Genomic DNA, 17,560 nt, shown 5'->3' on the forward strand with positions numbered 1-17,560 from the left:
CGCCTCTGGGTAGCCGCTGAAGGATCTGCGCAAAGCTATCCATCATCGCGTTCCTTTGCCGCTCGAGCGCTTCTTCGAGCAAGATTTTGATAGGATCTCCTGCCCCCTCGTCTTTCTTCTCATCCGCCATGGGAGGCCGTCGGGATTTGCGAGGCTGGTCTTGCAAAGGTTCGACCAGTTCAAGCCCTAACTCCTTATATCCCGACCTCGTTGGGGACATGCAAAGAAAAACAGAGAAAAAGCAGACCGCTCTGATACCACTGATCCGGATTTAAACAGGAACGCAATAAATTACAGAGATAACCATAAATACAGAGATGCAATAACCATAAAACATAGAGATGCAGCGGAAATAATACTTCATTTCATTACTGTAAAATACTGAAATATGCTTACAACCAGAAATGGAAATAAACCAGCTAGGGCGATGGTAGCTTATCTCTGAGAAGAGATGTGCGGCTACATGCCTCTGAACTGTTCCGAACTGTATTACAATGAGGCTCGAAGGCCTATTTATTGTTGAGAAACAATGGAAAACCCTTCACATACCGAAACCTAACCCTAGAAGATGAAACGCCAAATTGTGGGCCCCGTTTGGGTAAATTGGTACATCAATTTCCCGGGGTCGTAACTTTGGCATACGATCTCCGTTTGACGCGTACGATAGCTCGTTAGAAAGATCTATCCGAGTACTACCACTTTGGGAGGCAACAATAGGGCTCGGTCGCCCCAGAATTCCAAAAAAACGTCGTTTAGGGCCTCAAAACGGCTCCGGAAGTTCAGGACCCGAAAAAACTGCTAAAAATAGTAAACTGTGCTACAATTAAGGAAACTGAAAATGCTGAGAAAGACAATGGTGGGGGTCCAGGTGGACCTGGCAGGTGGCCACCAATATCCACCTGGATCATTCCTCCCCCCTTAGGAAGCAATGGTCCCCATTGCGTTGAGTTCCTCCATCTGCTGAACTTGTCCTGCAATCTCTGATGTGTCCAGTGATGGTGGAAAGCATGGTCGACGATGGTCCACATTGAACATTTGGTGCAAGCGAAGGAATGGAGGAATGATGTGCTCCAAAGCATTGTTCCCCATAGCCTTGGTACTGTTGTAAGGACCATGTCGGAGTGGTCTGAGCTTCTGATGGGTTCTGGTAAGGCGTTCTTTCTGTCGATGCAACCAGACTTTGTTGCCCACCTGAAACTTGTGTGGTACCCCTGTGGGTGAGGAGAAGTTGTTCCTGTGTTCTGTCATGACCGTATCCCTTTGTTGCTGCTGCTGCGTGTAGGAACCCTTTGCAGGGGTCATGGATGTAGCAACGATCTTCCCCTTATTTTGGGAGTGAACCAGACAAATGAATTTCCTGGTCTGTGATATGAGCTTGCTGCCTTTCTTGGTAGTGATCAAGGATGTGGCGGTAGGTGGGGCTACCTCCGGTATCCTGTATAATGAATTATTCAAAGAAATAATGACAGCACGAGGCCTGGACTCATACACAGCATGTCGCCTCCACAAGTATGGCTGGCCTAATAATACATCACAAACATCCAGAGGTGTAACATCACATAATACCTCGTCAGTGAAGGGCTTGATGCTGTAGGGAAGGCGGCACTGCTGGCGAACTTTCAGATCTCGTCCTTCGTGAAGCCACCCTATACTGTACGGCTGCGGGTGCGGTGTAGTCGGTAGGCCCAACTGCTTCACGACCTCTGCTGAAACCAGGTTCTTTTGGCTACCACTGTCGACAATGAATCGCAGTGGTGAACCCTTCACCCACATCTGTGAGTGGAAAAGACGCTCGCCTTCCTCTGGATTTCCGGGCTCATCTTTCTGGATCTTGGCGGTGGCAACAATGGCGCTGGGATCCGCATCAATGATCTGCTTCCCTTTGCCATTCCCTTTGTCGAGTTCTGGCTCAGGGTCGGAACATGCATCTGATTCGGAAGCCTTCAACTCCGCCACGAGCGACTGCTTGGTCCGACACTCACTTGTGTTATGAGTGGGACTCTTGTGGAACTCACACCACTTTCCTGTGTCCTTCTTCGGCTTCGTGGTGTTGTTCTTTTCTTGCGGCTTCGACGGGTTGTCTTGGGTCACCCCGCCTTGGCTTTGTCCTTTGGGCTTCGGATTTGCAGATCCAAAGTCTCGCTTCTTCTGTTTGAACTTTTGCTCGATTTTGACAGCGTATCGGTATGCTGTGCCGAGTGAGGAGATGTTCAAGAACACCATCTCTTCCTGGATGTATCTGTGCAGGCAGCCGCGGTATTTGAGTACCAGATGCAGCTCAGAATCTTTGATACCCAACTGTGTGCGAAGGGTATGAAAAATGTTTGTGAACTCTGGCACATCTTGGTCTCGTCCCTGTCGCAGTGTGGTCCATTTGATGTATTTGTCCTCATAGCTTCCGACAGGGTAGTACTGCTCCTTGATGGCATCCCGGAAGTCATTCCAAGTGGGTGCGGCTGAAAATAGTGAGCCTGTACTTTCATCCTTCTGCTCGCAGTAGGTTTCCCACCAGTCCTTGACGTGGGGGGCTGCTTTGAGAAGAGCGAAAACAATCTTTTCCCGGCTCGAAAATTCATGAACAGAAAAATAACCCTCTAGCAGATTTAACCATTTATCTACGGCATCTGCGTCTATCTGACCCTCGAATATGGGGATTTCAAAATTAACTTGTACCTTAAACGGCGTGGCGTTTCCAGAGTCGCTGTTGGAAGTCGATGCGTCGCCTCTGGGTAGCCGCTGAAGGATCTGCGCAAAGCTATCCATCATCGCGTTCCTTTGCCGCTCGAGCGCTTCTTCGAGCAAGATTTTGATAGGATCTCCTGCCCCCTCGTCTTTCTTCTCATCCGCCATGGGAGGCCGTCGGGATTTGCGAGGCTGGTCTTGCAAAGGTTCGACCAGTTCAAGCCCTAACTCCTTATATCCCGACCTCGTTGGGGACATGCAAAGAAAAACAGAGAAAAAGCAGACCGCTCTGATACCACTGATCCGGATTTAAACAGGAACGCAATAAATTACAGAGATAACCATAAATACAGAGATGCAATAACCATAAAAACAGAGATGCAGCGGAAATAATACTTCATTTCATTACTGGAAAATACTGAAATATGCTTACAACCAGAAATGGAAATAAACCAGCTAGGGCGATGGTAGCTTATCTCTGAGAAGAGATGTGCGGCTACATGCCTCTGAACTGTTCCGAACTGTATTACAATGAGGCTCGAAGGCCTATTTATTGTTGAGAAACAATGGAAAACCCTTCACATACCGAAACCTAACCCTAGAAGATGAAACGCCAAATTGTGGGCCCCGTTTGGGTAAATTGGTACATCAATTTCCCGGGGTCGTAACTTTGGCATACGATCTCCGTTTGACGCGTACGATAGCTCGTTAGAAAGATCTATCCGAGTACTACCACTTTGGGAGGCAACAATAGGGCTCGGTCGCCCCAGAATTCCAAAAAAAACGTCGTTTAGGGCCTCAAAACGGCTCCGGAAGTTCAGGACCCGAAAAAACTGCTAAAAATAGTAAACTGTGCTACAATTAAGGAAACTGAAAATGCTGAGAAAGACAATGGTGGGGGTCCAGGTGGACCTGGCAGGTGGCCACCAATATCCACCTGGATCATTCCTCCCCCCTTAGGAAGCAATGGTCCCCATTGCGTTGAGTTCCTCCATCTGCTGAACTTGTCCTGCAATCTCTGATGTGTCCAGTGATGGTGGAAAGCATGGTCGACGATGGTCCACATTGAACATTTGGTGCAAGCGAAGGAATGGAGGAATGATGTGCTCCAAAGCATTGTTCCCCATAGCCTTGGTACTGTTGTAAGGACCATGTCGGAGTGGTCTGAGCTTCTGATGGGTTCTGGTAAGGCGTTCTTTCTGTCGATGCAACCAGACTTTGTTGCCCACCTGAAACTTGTGTGGTACCCCTGTGGGTGAGGAGAAGTTGTTCCTGTGTTCTGTCATGACCGTATCCCTTTGTTGCTGCTGCTGCGTGTAGGAACCCTTTGCAGGGTCATGGATGTAGCAACGATCTTCCCCTTATTTTGGAGTGAACCAGACAAATGAATTTCCTGGTCTGTGATATGAGCTTGCTGCCTTTCTTGGTAGTGATCAAGGATGTGGCGGTAGGTGGGGCTACCTCCGGTATCCTGTATAATGAATTATTCAAAGAAATAATGACAGCACGAGGCCTGGACTCATACACAGCATGTCGCCTCCACAAGTATGGTTGGCCTAATAATACATCACAAACATCCAGAGGTGTAACATCACATAATACCTCGTCAGTGAAGGGCTTGATGCTGTAGGGAGGCGGCACTGCTGGCGAACTTTCAGATCTCGTCCTTCGTGAAGCCACCCTATACTGTACGGCTGCGGGTGCGGTGTAGTCGGTAGGCCCAACTGCTTCACGACCTCTGCTGAAACCAGGTTCTTTTGGCTACCACTGTCGACAATGAATCGCAGTGGTGAACCCTTCACCCACATCTGTGAGTGGAAAAGACGCTCGCCTTCCTCTGGATTTTCGGGCTCATCTTTCTGGATCTTGGCGGTGGCAACAATGGCGCTGGGATCCGCATCAATGATCTGCTTCCCTTTGCCATTCCCTTTGTCGAGTTCTGGCTCAGGGTCGGAACATGCATCTGATTCGGAAGCCTTCAACTCCGCCACGAGCGACTGCTTGGTCCGACACTCACTTGTGTTATGAGTGGGACTCTTGTGGAACTCACACCACTTTCCTGTGTCCTTCTTCGGCTTCGTGGTGTTGTTCTTTTCTTGCGGCTTCGACGGGTTGTCTTGGGTCACCCCGCCTTGGCTTTGTCCTTTGGGCTTCGGATTTGCAGATCCAAAGTCTCGCTTCTTCTGTTTGAACTTTTGCTCGATTTTGACAGCGTATCGGTATGCTGTGCCGAGTGAGGAGATGTTCAAGAACACCATCTCTTCCTGGATGTATCTGTGCAGGCAGCCGCGGTATTTGAGTACCAGATGCAGCTCAGAATCTTTGATACCCAACTGTGTGCGAAGGGTATGAAAAATGTTTGTGAACTCTGGCACATCTTGGTCTCGTCCCTGTCGCAGTGTGGTCCATTTGATGTATTTGTCCTCATAGCTTCCGACAGGGTAGTACTGCTCCTTGATGGCATCCCGGAAGTCATTCCAAGTGGGTGCGGCTGAAAATAGTGAGCCTGTACTTTCATCCTTCTGCTCGCAGTAGGTTTCCCACCAGTCCTTGACGTGGGGGCTGCTTTGAGAAGAGCGAAAACAATCTTTTCCCGGCTCGAAAATTCATGAACAGAAAAATAACCCTCTAGCAGATTTAACCATTTATCTACGGCATCTGCGTCTATTTGACCCTCGAATATGGGGATTTCAAAATTAACTTGTACCTTAAACGGCGTGGCGTTTCCAGAGTCGCTGTTGGAAGCCGATGCGTCGCCTCTGGGTAGCCGCTGAAGGATCTGCGCAAAGCTATCCATCATCGCGTTCCTTTGCCGCTCGAGCGCTTCTTCGAGCAAGATTTTGATAGGATCTCCTGCCCCCTCGTCTTTCTTCTCATCCGCCATGGGAGGCCGTCGGGATTTGCGAGGCTGGTCTTGCAAAGGTTCGACCAGTTCAAGCCCTAACTCCTTATATCCCGACCTCGTTGGGGACATGCAAAGAAAAACAGAGAAAAAGCAGACCGCTCTGATACCACTGATCCGGATTTAAACAGGAACGCAATAAATTACAGAGATAACCATAAATACAGAGATGCAATAACCATAAACACAGAGATGCAGCGGAAATAATACTTCATTTCATTACTGTAAAATACTGAAATATGCTTACAACCAGAAATGGAAATAAACCAGCTAGGGCGATGGTAGCTTATCTCTGAGAAGAGATGTGCGGCTACATGCCTCTGAACTGTTCCGAACTGTATTACAATGAGGCTCGAAGGCCTATTTATTGTTGAGAAACAATGGAAAACCCTTCACATACCGAAACCTAACCCTAGAAGATGAAACGCCAAATTGTGGGCCCCGTTTGGGTAAATTGGTACATCAATTTCCCGGGGTCGTAACTTTGGCATACGATCTCCGTTTGACGCGTACGATAGCTCGTTAGAAAGATCTATCCGAGTACTACCACTTTGGGAGGGAACAATAGGGCTCGGTCGCCCCAGAATTCCAAAAAAAACGTCGTTTAGGGCCTCAAAACGGCTCCGGAAGTTCAGGACCCGAAAAACTGCTAAAAATAGTAAACTGTGCTACAATTAAGGAAACTGAAAATGCTGAGAAAGACAATGGTGGGGGTCCAGGTGGACCTGGCAGGTGGCCACCAATATCCACCTGGATCATTCCTCCCCCTTAGGAAGCAATGGTCCCCATTGCGTTGAGTTCCTCCATCTGCTGAACTTGTCCTGCAATCTCTGATGTGTCCAGTGATGGTGGAAAGCATGGTCGACGATGGTCCACATTGAACATTTGGTGCAAGCGAAGGAATGGAGGAATGATGTGCTCCAAAGCATTGTTTCCCATAGCCTTGGTAATGTTGTAAGGACCATGTCGGAGTGGTCTGAGCTTCTGATGGGTTCTGGTAAGGCGTTCTTTCTGCCGATGCAACCAGACTTTGTTGCCCACCTGAAACTTATGTGGTACCCCTGTGGGTGAGGAGAAGTTGTTCCTGTGTTCTGTCATGACCATATCCCTTTGTTGCTGCTGCTGCGTGTAGGAACCCTTTGCAGGGGTCACGGATGTAGCAACGATCTTCCCCTTATTTTTGGAGTGAACCAGACAAATGATTTTCTGGTCTGTGATATGAGCTTGCTGCCTTTCTTGGTAGTGATCAAGGATGTGGCGGTAGGTGGGGCTACCTCCGGTATCCTGTATAATGAATTATTCAAAGAAACAATGACAGCACGAGGCCTGGACTCATACACAGCATGTCGCCTCCACAAGTATGGTTGGCCTAATAATACATCACAAACATCCAGAGGTGTAACATCACATAATACCTCGTCAGTGAAGGGCTTGATGCTGTAGGGAAGGCGGCACTGCTGGCGAACTTTCAGATCTCGTCCTTCGTGAAGCCACCCTATACTGTACGGCTGCGGGTGCGGTGTAGTCGGTAGGCCCAACTGCTTCACGACCTCTGCTGAAACCAGGTTCTTTTGGCTACCACTGTCGACAATGAATCGCAGTGGTGAACCCTTCACCCACATCTGTGAGTGGAAAAGACGCTCGCCTTCCTCTGGATTTTCGGGCTCATCTTTCTGGATCTTGGCGGTGGCAACAATGGCGCTGGGATCTGCATCAATGATCTGCTTCCCTTTGCCATTCCCTTTGTCGAGTTCTGGCTCAGGGTCGGAACATGCATCTGATTCGGAAGCCTTCAACTCCGCCACGAGCGACTGCTTGGTCCGACACTCACTTGTGTTATGAGTGGGACTCTTGTGGAACTCACACCACTTTCCTGTGTCCTTCTTCGGCTTCGTGGTGTTGTTCTTTTCTTGCGGCTTCGACGGTTGTCTTGGGTCACCCCGCCTTGGCTTTGTCCTTTGGGCTTCGGATTTGCAGATCCAAAGTCTCGCTTCTTCTGTTTGAACTTTTGCTCGATTTTGACAGCGTATCGGTATGCTGTGCCGAGTGAGGAGATGTTCAAGAACACCATCTCTTCCTGGATGTATCTGTGCAGGCAGCCGCGGTATTTGAGTACCAGATGCAGCTCAGAATCTTTGATACCCAACTGTGTGCGAAGGGTATGAAAAATGTTTGTGAACTCTGGCACATCTTGGTCTCGTCCCTGTCGCAGTGTGGTCCATTTGATGTATTTGTCCTCATAGCTTCCGACAGGGTAGTACTGCTCCTTGATGGCATCCCGGAAGTCATTCCAAGTGGGTGCGGCTGAAAATAGTGAGCCTGTACTTTCATCCTTCTGCTCGCAGTAGGTTTCCCACCAGTCCTTGACGTGGGGGGCTGCTTTGAGAAGAGCGAAAACAATCTTTTCCCGGCTCGAAAATTCATGAACAGAAAAATAACCCTCTAGCAGATTTAACCATTTATCTACGGCATCTGCGTCTATCTGACCCTCGAATATGGGGATTTCAAAATTAACTTGTACCTTAAACGGCGTGGCGTTTCCAGAGTCGCTGTTGGAAGTCAATGCGTCGCCTCTGGGTAGCCGCTGAAGGATCTGCGCAAAGCTATCCATCATCGCGTTCCTTTGCCGCTCGAGCGCTTCTTCGAGCAAGATTTTGATAGGATCTCCTGCCCCCTCGTCTTTCTTCTCATCCGCCATGGGAGGCCGTCGGGATTTGCGAGGCTGGTCTTGCAAAGGTTCGACCAGTTCAAGCCCTAACTCCTTATATCCCGACCTCGTTGGGGACATGCAAAGAAAAACAGAGAAAAAGCAGACCGCTCTGATACCACTGATCCGGATTTAAACAGGAACGCAACAAATTACAGAGATAACCATAAATACAGAGATGCATAACCATAAAAATAGAGATGCAGCGGAAATAATACTTCATTTCATTACTGTAAAATATTGAAATATGCTTACAACCAGAAATGGAAATAAACCAGCTAGGGCGATGGTAGCTTATCTCTGAGAAGAGATGTGCGGCTACATGCCTCTGAACTGTTCCGAACTGTATTACAATGAGGCTCGAAGGCCTATTTATTGTTGAGAAACAATGGAAAACCCTTCACATACCGAAACCTAACCCTAGAAGATGAAACGCCAAATTGTGGGCCCCGTTTGGGTAAATTGGTACATCAATTTCCCGGGGTCGTAACTTTGGCATACGATCTCCGTTTGACGCGTACGATAGCTCGTTAGAAAGATCTATCCGAGTACTACCACTTTGGGAGGCAACAATTAGGGCTCGGTCGCCCCAGAATTCCAAAAAAACGTCGTTTAGGGCCTCAAAACGGCTCCGGAAGTTCAGGACCCGAAAAAACTGCTAAAAATAGTAAACTGTGCTACAATTAAGGAAACTGAAAATGCTGAGAAAGACAATGGTGGGGGTCCAGGTGGACCTGGCAGGTGGCCACCAATATCCACCTGGATCATTCCTCCCCCCTTAGGAAGCAATGGTCCCCATTGCGTTGGGTTCCTCCATCTGCTGAACTTGTCCTGCAATCTCTGATGTGTCCAGTGATGGTGGAAAGCATGGTCGACGATGGTCCACATTGAACATTTGGTGCAAGCGAAGGAATGGAGGAAGGATGTGCTCCAAAGCATTGTTCCTCATAGCTTTGGTACTGTTGTAAGGACCATGTCGGAGTGGTCTGAGCTTCTGATGGGTTCTGGTAAGGCGTTCTTTCTGCCGATGCAACCAGACTTTGTTGCCCACCTGAAACTTATGTGGTACCCCTGTGGGTGAGGAGAAGTTGTTCCTGTGTTCTGTCATGACCGTATCCCTTTGTTGCTGCTGCTGCGTGTAGGAACCCTTTGCAGGGGTCACGGATGTAGCAACGATCTTCCCCTTATTTTTGGAGTGAACCAGACAAATGAATTTTCTGGTCTGTGATATGAGCTTGCTGCCTTTCTTGGTAGTGATCAAGGATGTGGCAGTAGGTGGGGCTACCTCTGGTATCCTGTATAATGAATTATTCAAAGAAATAATGACAGCACGAGGCCTGGACTCATACACAGCATGTCGCCTCCACAAGTATGGTTGGCCTAATAATACATCACAAACATCCAGAGGTGTAACATCACATAATACCTCGTCAGTGAAGGGCTTGATGCTGTAGGGAAGGCGGCACTGCTGGCGAACTTTCAGATCTCGTCCTTCGTGAAGCCACCCTATACTGTACGGCTGCGGGTGCGGTGTAGTCGGTAGGCCCAACTGCTTCACGACCTCTGCTGAAACCAGGTTCTTTTGGCTACCACTGTCGACAATGAATCGCAGTGGTGAACCCTTCACCCACATCTGTGAGTGGAAAAGACGCTCGCCTTCCTCTGGATTTTCGGGCTCATCTTTCTGGATCTTGGCGGTGGCAACAATGGCGCTGGGATCTGCATCAATGATCTGCTTCCCTTTGCCATTCCCTTTGTCGAGTTCTGGCTCAGGGTCGGAACATGCATCTGATTCGGAAGCCTTCAACTCCGCCACGAGCGACTGCTTGGTCCGACACTCACTTGTGTTATGAGTGGGACTCTTGTGGAACTCACACCACTTTCCTGTGTCCTTCTTCGGCTTCGTGGTGTTGTTCTTTTCTTGCGGCTTCGACGGGTTGTCTTGGGTCACCCCGCCTTGGCTTTGTCCTTTGGGCTTCGGATTTGCAGATCCAAAGTCTCGCTTCTTCTGTTTGAACTTTTGCTCGATTTTGACAGCGTATCGGTATGCTGTGCCGAGTGAGGAGATGTTCAAGAACACCATCTCTTCCTGGATGTATCTGTGCAGGCAGCCGCGGTATTTGAGTACCAGATGCAGCTCAGAATCTTTGATACCCAACTGTGTGCGAAGGGTATGAAAAATGTTTGTGAACTCTGGCACATCTTGGTCTCGTCCCTGTCGCAGTGTGGTCCATTTGATGTATTTGTCCTCATAGCTTCCGACAGGGTAGTACTGCTCCTTGATGGCATCCCGGAAGTCATTCCAAGTGGGTGCGGCTGAAAATAGTGAGCCTGTACTTTCATCCTTCTGCTCGCAGTAGGTTTCCCACCAGTCCTTGACGTGGGGGGCTGCTTTGAGAAGAGCGAAAACAATCTTTTCCCGCTCGAAAATTCATGAACAGAAAAATAACCCTCTAGCAGATTTAACCATTTATCTACGGCATCTGCGTCTATCTGACCCTCGAATATGGGGATTTCAAAATTAACTTGTACCTTAAACGGCGTGGCGTTTCCAGAGTCGCTGTTGGAAGTCAATGCGTCGCCTCTGGGTAGCCGCTGAAGGATCTGCGCAAAGCTATCCATCATCGCGTTCCTTTGCCGCTCGAGCGCTTCTTCGAGCAAGATTTTGATAGGATCTCCTGCCCCCTCGTCTTTCTTCTCATCCGCCATGGGAGGCCGTCGGGATTTGCGAGGCTGGTCTTGCAAAGGTTCGACCAGTTCAAGCCCTAACTCCTTATATCCCGACCTCGTTGGGGACATGCAAAGAAAAACAGAGAAAAAGCAGACCGCTCTGATACCACTGATCCGGATTTAAACAGGAACGCAACAAATTACAGAGATAACCATAAATACAGAGATGCGATAACCATAAAAATAGAGATGCAGCGGAAATAATACTTCATTTCATTACTGTAAAATATTGAAATATGCTTACAACCAGAAATGGAAATAAACCAGCTAGGGCGATGGTAGCTTATCTCTGAGAAGAGATGTGCGGCTACATGCCTCTGAACTGTTCCGAACTGTATTACAATGAGGCTCGAAGGCCTATTTATTGTTGAGAAACAATGGAAAACCCTTCACATACCGAAACCTAACCCTAGAAGATGAAACGCCAAATTGTGGGCCCCGTTTGGGTAAATTGGTACATCAATTTCCCGGGGTCGTAACTTTGGCATACGATCTCCGTTTGACGCGTACGATAGCTCGTTAGAAAGATCTATCCGAGTACTACCACTTTGGGAGGCAACAATAGGGCTCGGTCGCCCCAGAATTCCAAAAAAAAACGTCGTTTAGGGCCTCAAAACGGCTCCGGAAGTTCAGGACCCGAAAAAACTGCTAAAAATAGTAAACTGTGCTACAATTAAGGAAACTGAAAATGCTGAGAAAGACAATGGTGGGGGTCCAGGTGGACCTGGCAGGTGGCCACCAATATCCACCTGGATCATTCCTCCCCCCTTAGGAAGCAATGGTCCCCATTGCGTTGGGTTCCTCCATCTGCTGAACTTGTCCTGCAATCTCTGATGTGTCCAGTGATGGTGGAAAGCATGGTCGACGATGGTCCACATTGAACATTTGGTGCAAGCGAAGGAATGGAGGAAGGATGTGCTCCAAAGCATTGTTCCTCATAGCTTTGGTACTGTTGTAAGGACCATGTCGGAGTGGTCTGAGCTTCTGATGGGTTCTGGTAAGGCGTTCTTTCTGCCGATGCAACCAGACTTTGTTGCCCACCTGAAACTTATGTGGTACCCCTGTGGGTGAGGAGAAGTTGTTCCTGTGTTCTGTCATGACCATATCCCTTTGTTGCTGCTGCTGCGTGTAGGAACCCTTTGCAGGGGTCACGGATGTAGCAACGATCTTCCCCTTATTTTTGGAGTGAACCAGACAAATGAATTTCTGGTCTGTGATATGAGCTTGCTGCCTTTCTTGGTAGTGATCAAGGATGTGGCGGTAGGTGGGGCTACCTCCGGTATCCTGTATAATGAATTATTCAAAGAAATAATGACAGCACGAGGCCTGGACTCATACACAGCATGTCGCCTCCACAAGTATGGTTGGCCTAATAATACATCACAAACATCCAGAGGTGTAACATCACATAATACCTCGTCAGTGAAGGGCTTGATGCTGTAGGGAAGGCGGCACTGCTGGCGAACTTTCAGATCTCGTCCTTCGTGAAGCCACCCTATACTGTACGGCTGCGGGTGCGGTGTAGTCGGTAGGCCCAACTGCTTCACGACCTCTGCTGAAACCAGGTTCTTTTGGCTACCACTGTCGACAATGAATCGCAGTGGTGAACCCTTCACCCACATCTGTGAGTGGAAAAGACGCTCGCCTTCCTCTGGATTTTCGGGCTCATCTTTCTGGATCTTGGCGGTGGCAACAATGGCGCTGGGATCTGCATCAATGATCTGCTTCCCTTTGCCATTCCCTTTGTCGAGTTCTGGCTCAGGGTCGGAACATGCATCTGATTCGGAAGCCTTCAACTCCGCCACGAGCGACTGCTTGGTCCGACACTCACTTGTGTTATGAGTGGGACTCTTGTGGAACTCACACCACTTTCCTGTGTCCTTCTTCGGCTTCGTGGTGTTGTTCTTTTCTTGCGGCTTCGACGGGTTGTCTTGGGTCACCCCGCCTTGGCTTTGTCCTTTGGGCTTCGGACTTGCAGATCCAAAGTCTCGCTTCTTCTGTTTGAACTTTTGCTCGATTTTGACAGCGTATCGGTATGCTGTGCCGAGTGAGGAGATGTTCAAGAACACCATCTCTTCCTGGATGTATCTGTGCAGGCAGCCGCGGTATTTGAGTACCAGATGCAGCTCAGAATCTTTGATACCCAACTGTGTGCGAAGGGTATGAAAAATGTTTGTGAACTCTGGCACATCTTGGTCTCGTCCCTGTCGCAGTGTGGTCCATTTGATGTATTTGTCCTCATAGCTTCCGACAGGGTAGTACTGCTCCTTGATGGCATCCCGGAAGTCATTCCAAGTGGGTGCGGCTGAAAATAGTGAGCCTGTACTTTCATCCTTCTGCTCGCAGTAGGTTTCCCACCAGTCCTTGACGTGGGGGGCTGCTTTGAGAAGAGCGAAAACAATCTTTTCCCGGCTCGAAAATTCATGAACAGAAAAATAACCCTCTAGCAGATTTAACCATTTATCTACGGCATCTGCGTCTATCTGACCCTCGAATATGGGGATTTCAAAATTAACTTGTACCTTAAACGGCGTGGCGTTTCCAGAGTCGCTGTTGGAAGTCGATGCGTCGCCTCTGGGTAGCCGCTGAAGGATCTGCGCAAAGCTATCCATCATCGCGTTCCTTTGCCGCTCGAGCGCTTCTTCGAGCAAGATTTTGATAGGATCTCCTGCCCCCTCGTCTTTCTTCTCATCCGCCATGGGAGGCCGTCGGGATTTGCGAGGCTGGTCTTGCAAAGGTTCGACCAGTTCAAGCCCTGACTCCTTATATCCCGACCTCGTTGGGGACATGCAAAGAAAAACAGAGAAAAAGCAGACCGCTCTGATGCCACTGATCCGGATTTAAACAGGAACGCAACAAATTACAGAGATAACCATAAATACAGAGATGCGATAACCATAAAAATAGAGATGCAGCGGAAATAATACTTCATTTCATTACTGTAAAATATTGAAATATGCTTACAACCAGAAATGGAAATAAACCAGCTAGGGCGATGGTAGCTTATCTCTGAGAAGAGATGTGCGGCTACATGCCTCTGAACTGTATTACAATGAGGCTCGAAGGCCTATTTATTGTTGAGAAACAATGGAAAACCCTTCACATACCGAAACCTAACCCTAGAAGATGAAACGCCAAATTGTGGGCCCCGTTTGGGTAAATTGGTACATCAATTTCCCGGGGTCGTAACTTTGGCATACGATCTCCGTTTGACGCGTACGATAGCTCGTTAGAAAGATCTATCCGAGTACTACCACTTTGGGAGGGAGGCAACAATAGGGCTCGGTCGCCCCAGAATTCCAAAAAAACGTCGTTTAGGGCCTCAAAACGGCTCCGGAAGTTCAGGACCCGAAAAAACTGCTAAAAATAGTAAACTGTGCTACAATTAAGGAAACTGAAAATGCTGAGAAAGACAATGGTGGGGGTCCAGGTGGACCTGGCAGGTGGCCACCAATATCCACCTGGATCATTCCTCCCCCCTTAGGAAGCAATGGTCCCCATTGCGTTGGGTTCCTCCATCTGCTGAACTTGTCCTGCAATCTCTGATGTGTCCAGTGATGGTGGAAAGCATGGTCGACGATGGTCCACATTGAACATTTGGTGCAAGCGAAGGAATGGAGGAAGGATGTGCTCCAAAGCATTGTTCCTCATAGCTTTGGTACTGTTGTAAGGACCATGTCGGAGTGGTCTGAGCTTCTGATGGGTTCTGGTAAGGCGTTCTTTCTGCCGATGCAACCAGACTTTGTTGCCCACCTGAAACTTATGTGGTACCCCTGTGGGTGAGGAGAAGTTGTTCCTGTGTTCTGTCATGACCATATCCCTTTGTTGCTGCTGCTGCGTGTAGGAACCCTTTGCAGGGGTCACGGATGTAGCAACGATCTTCCCCTTATTTTTGGAGTGAACCAGACAAATGGATTTTCTGGTCTGTGATATGAGCTTGCTGCCTTTCTTGGTAGTGATCAAGGATGTGGCGGTAGGTGGGGCTACCTCCGGTATCCTGTATAATGAATTATTCAAAGAAACAATGACAGCACGAGGCCTGGACTCATACACAGCATGTCGCCTCCACAAGTATGGTTGGCCTAATAATACATCACAAACATCCAGAGGTGTAACATCACATAATACCTCGTCAGTGAAGGGCTTGATGCTGTAGGGAAGGCGGCACTGCTGGCGAACTTTCAGATCTCGTCCTTCGTGAAGCCACCCTATACTGTACGGCTGCGGGTGCGGTGTAGTCGGTAGGCCCAACTGCTTCACGACCTCTGCTGAAACCAGGTTCTTTTGGCTACCACTGTCGACAATGAATCGCAGTGGTGAACCCTTCACCCACATCTGTGAGTGGAAAAGACGCTCGCCTTCCTCTGGATTTTCGGGCTCATCTTTCTGGATCTTGGCGGTGGCAACAATGGCGCTGGGATCTGCATCAATGATCTGCTTCCCTTTGCCATTCCCTTTGTCGAGTTCTGGCTCAGGGTCGGAACATGCATCTGATTCGGAAGCCTTCAACTCCGCCACGAGCGACTGCTTGGTCCGACACTCACTTGTGTTATGAGTGGGACTCTTGTGGAACTCACACCACTTTCCTGTGTCCTTCTTCGGCTTCGTGGTGTTGTTCTTTTCTTGCGGCTTCGACGGGTTGTCTTGGGTCACCCCGCCTTGGCTTTGTCCTTTGGGCTTCGGACTTGCAGATCCAAAGTCTCGCTTCTTCTGTTTGAACTTTTGCTCGATTTTGACAGCGTATCGGTATGCTGTGCCGAGTGAGGAGATGTTCAAGAACACCATCTCTTCCTGGATGTATCTGTGCAGGCAGCCGCGGTATTTGAGTACCAGATGCAGCTCAGAATCTTTGATACCCAACTGTGTGCGAAGGGTATGAAAAATGTTTGTGAACTCTGGCACATCTTGGTCTCGTCCCTGTCGCAGTGTGGTCCATTTGATGTATTTGTCCTCATAGCTTCCGACAGGGTAGTACTGCTCCTTGATGGCATCCCGGAAGTCATTCCAAGTGGGTGCGGCTGAAAATAGTGAGCCTGTACTTTCATCCTTCTGCTCGCAGTAGGTTTCCCACCAGTCCTTGACGTGGGGGGCTGCTTTGAGAAGAGCGAAAACAATCTTTTCCCGGCTCGAAAATTCATGAACAGAAAAATAACCCTCTAGCAGATTTAACCATTTATCTACGGCATCTGCGTCTATCTGACCCTCGAATATGGGGATTTCAAAATTAACTTGTACCTTAAACGGCGTGGCGTTTCCAGAGTCGCTGTTGGAAGTCAATGCGTCGCCTCTGGGTAGCCGCTGAAGGATCTGCGCAAAGCTATCCATCATCGCGTTCCTTTGCCGCTCGAGCGCTTCTTCGAGCAAGATTTTGATAGGATCTCCTGCCCCCTCGTCTTTCTTCTCATCCGCCATGGGAGGCCGTCGGGATTTGCGAGGCTGGTCTTGCAAAGGTTCGACCAGTTCAAGCCCTGACTCCTTATATCCCGACCTCGTTGGGGACATGCAAAGAAAAACAGAGAAAAAGCAGACCGCTCTGATGCCACTGATCCGGATTTAAACAGGAACGCAACAAATTACAGAGATAACCATAAATACAGAGATGCGATAACCATAAAAATAGAGATGCAGCGGAAATAATACTTCATTTCATTACTGTAAAATATTGAAATATGCTTACAACCAGAAATGGAAATAAACCAGCTAGGGCGATGGTAGCTTATCTCTGAGAAGAGATGTGCGGCTACATGCCTCTGAACTGTTCCGAACTGTATTACAATGAGGCTCGAAGGCCTATTTATTGTTGAGAAACAATGGAAAACCCTTCACATACCGAAACCTAACCCTAGAAGATGAAACGCCAAATTGTGGGCCCCGTTTGGGTAAATTGGTACATCAATTTCCCGGGGTCGTAACTTTGGCATACGATCTCCGTTTGACGCGTACGATAGCTCGTTAGAAAGATCTATCCGAGTACTACCACTTTGGGAGGCAACAATAGGGCTCGGTCGCCCCAGAATTCCAAAAAAAAACGTCGTTTAGGGCCTCAAAACGGCTCCGGAAGTTCAGGACCCGAAAAAACTGCTAAAAATAGTAAACTGTGCTACAATTAAGGAAACTGAAAATGCTGAGAAAGACAATGGTGGGGGTCCAGGTGGACCTGGCAGGTGGCCACCAATATCCACCTGGATCATTCCTCCCCCCTTAGGAAGCAATGGTCCCCATTGCGTTGGGTTCCTCCATCTGCTGAACTTGTCCTGCAATCTCTGATGTGTCCAGTGATGGTGGAAAGCATGGTCGACGATGGTCCACATTGAACATTTGGTGCAAGCGAAGGAATGGAGGAAGGATGTGCTCCAAAGCATTGTTCCTCATAGCTTTGGTACTGTTGTAAGGACCATGTCGGAGTGGTCTGAGCTTCTGATGGGTTCTGGTAAGGCGTTCTTTCTGCCGATGCAACCAGACTTTGCTGCCCACCTGAAACTTATGTGGTACCCCTGTGGGTGAGGAGAAGTTGTTCCTGTGTTCTGTCATGACCATAT

Source organism: Pinus tabuliformis, chromosome 4_1 (genome assembly GCF_031772625.1).
Source record: "Pinus tabuliformis cultivar Carrire ecotype Pingquan chromosome 4_1, CPIR1, whole genome shotgun sequence".
Taxonomy (NCBI): domain Eukaryota; kingdom Viridiplantae; phylum Streptophyta; class Pinopsida; order Pinales; family Pinaceae; genus Pinus; species Pinus tabuliformis.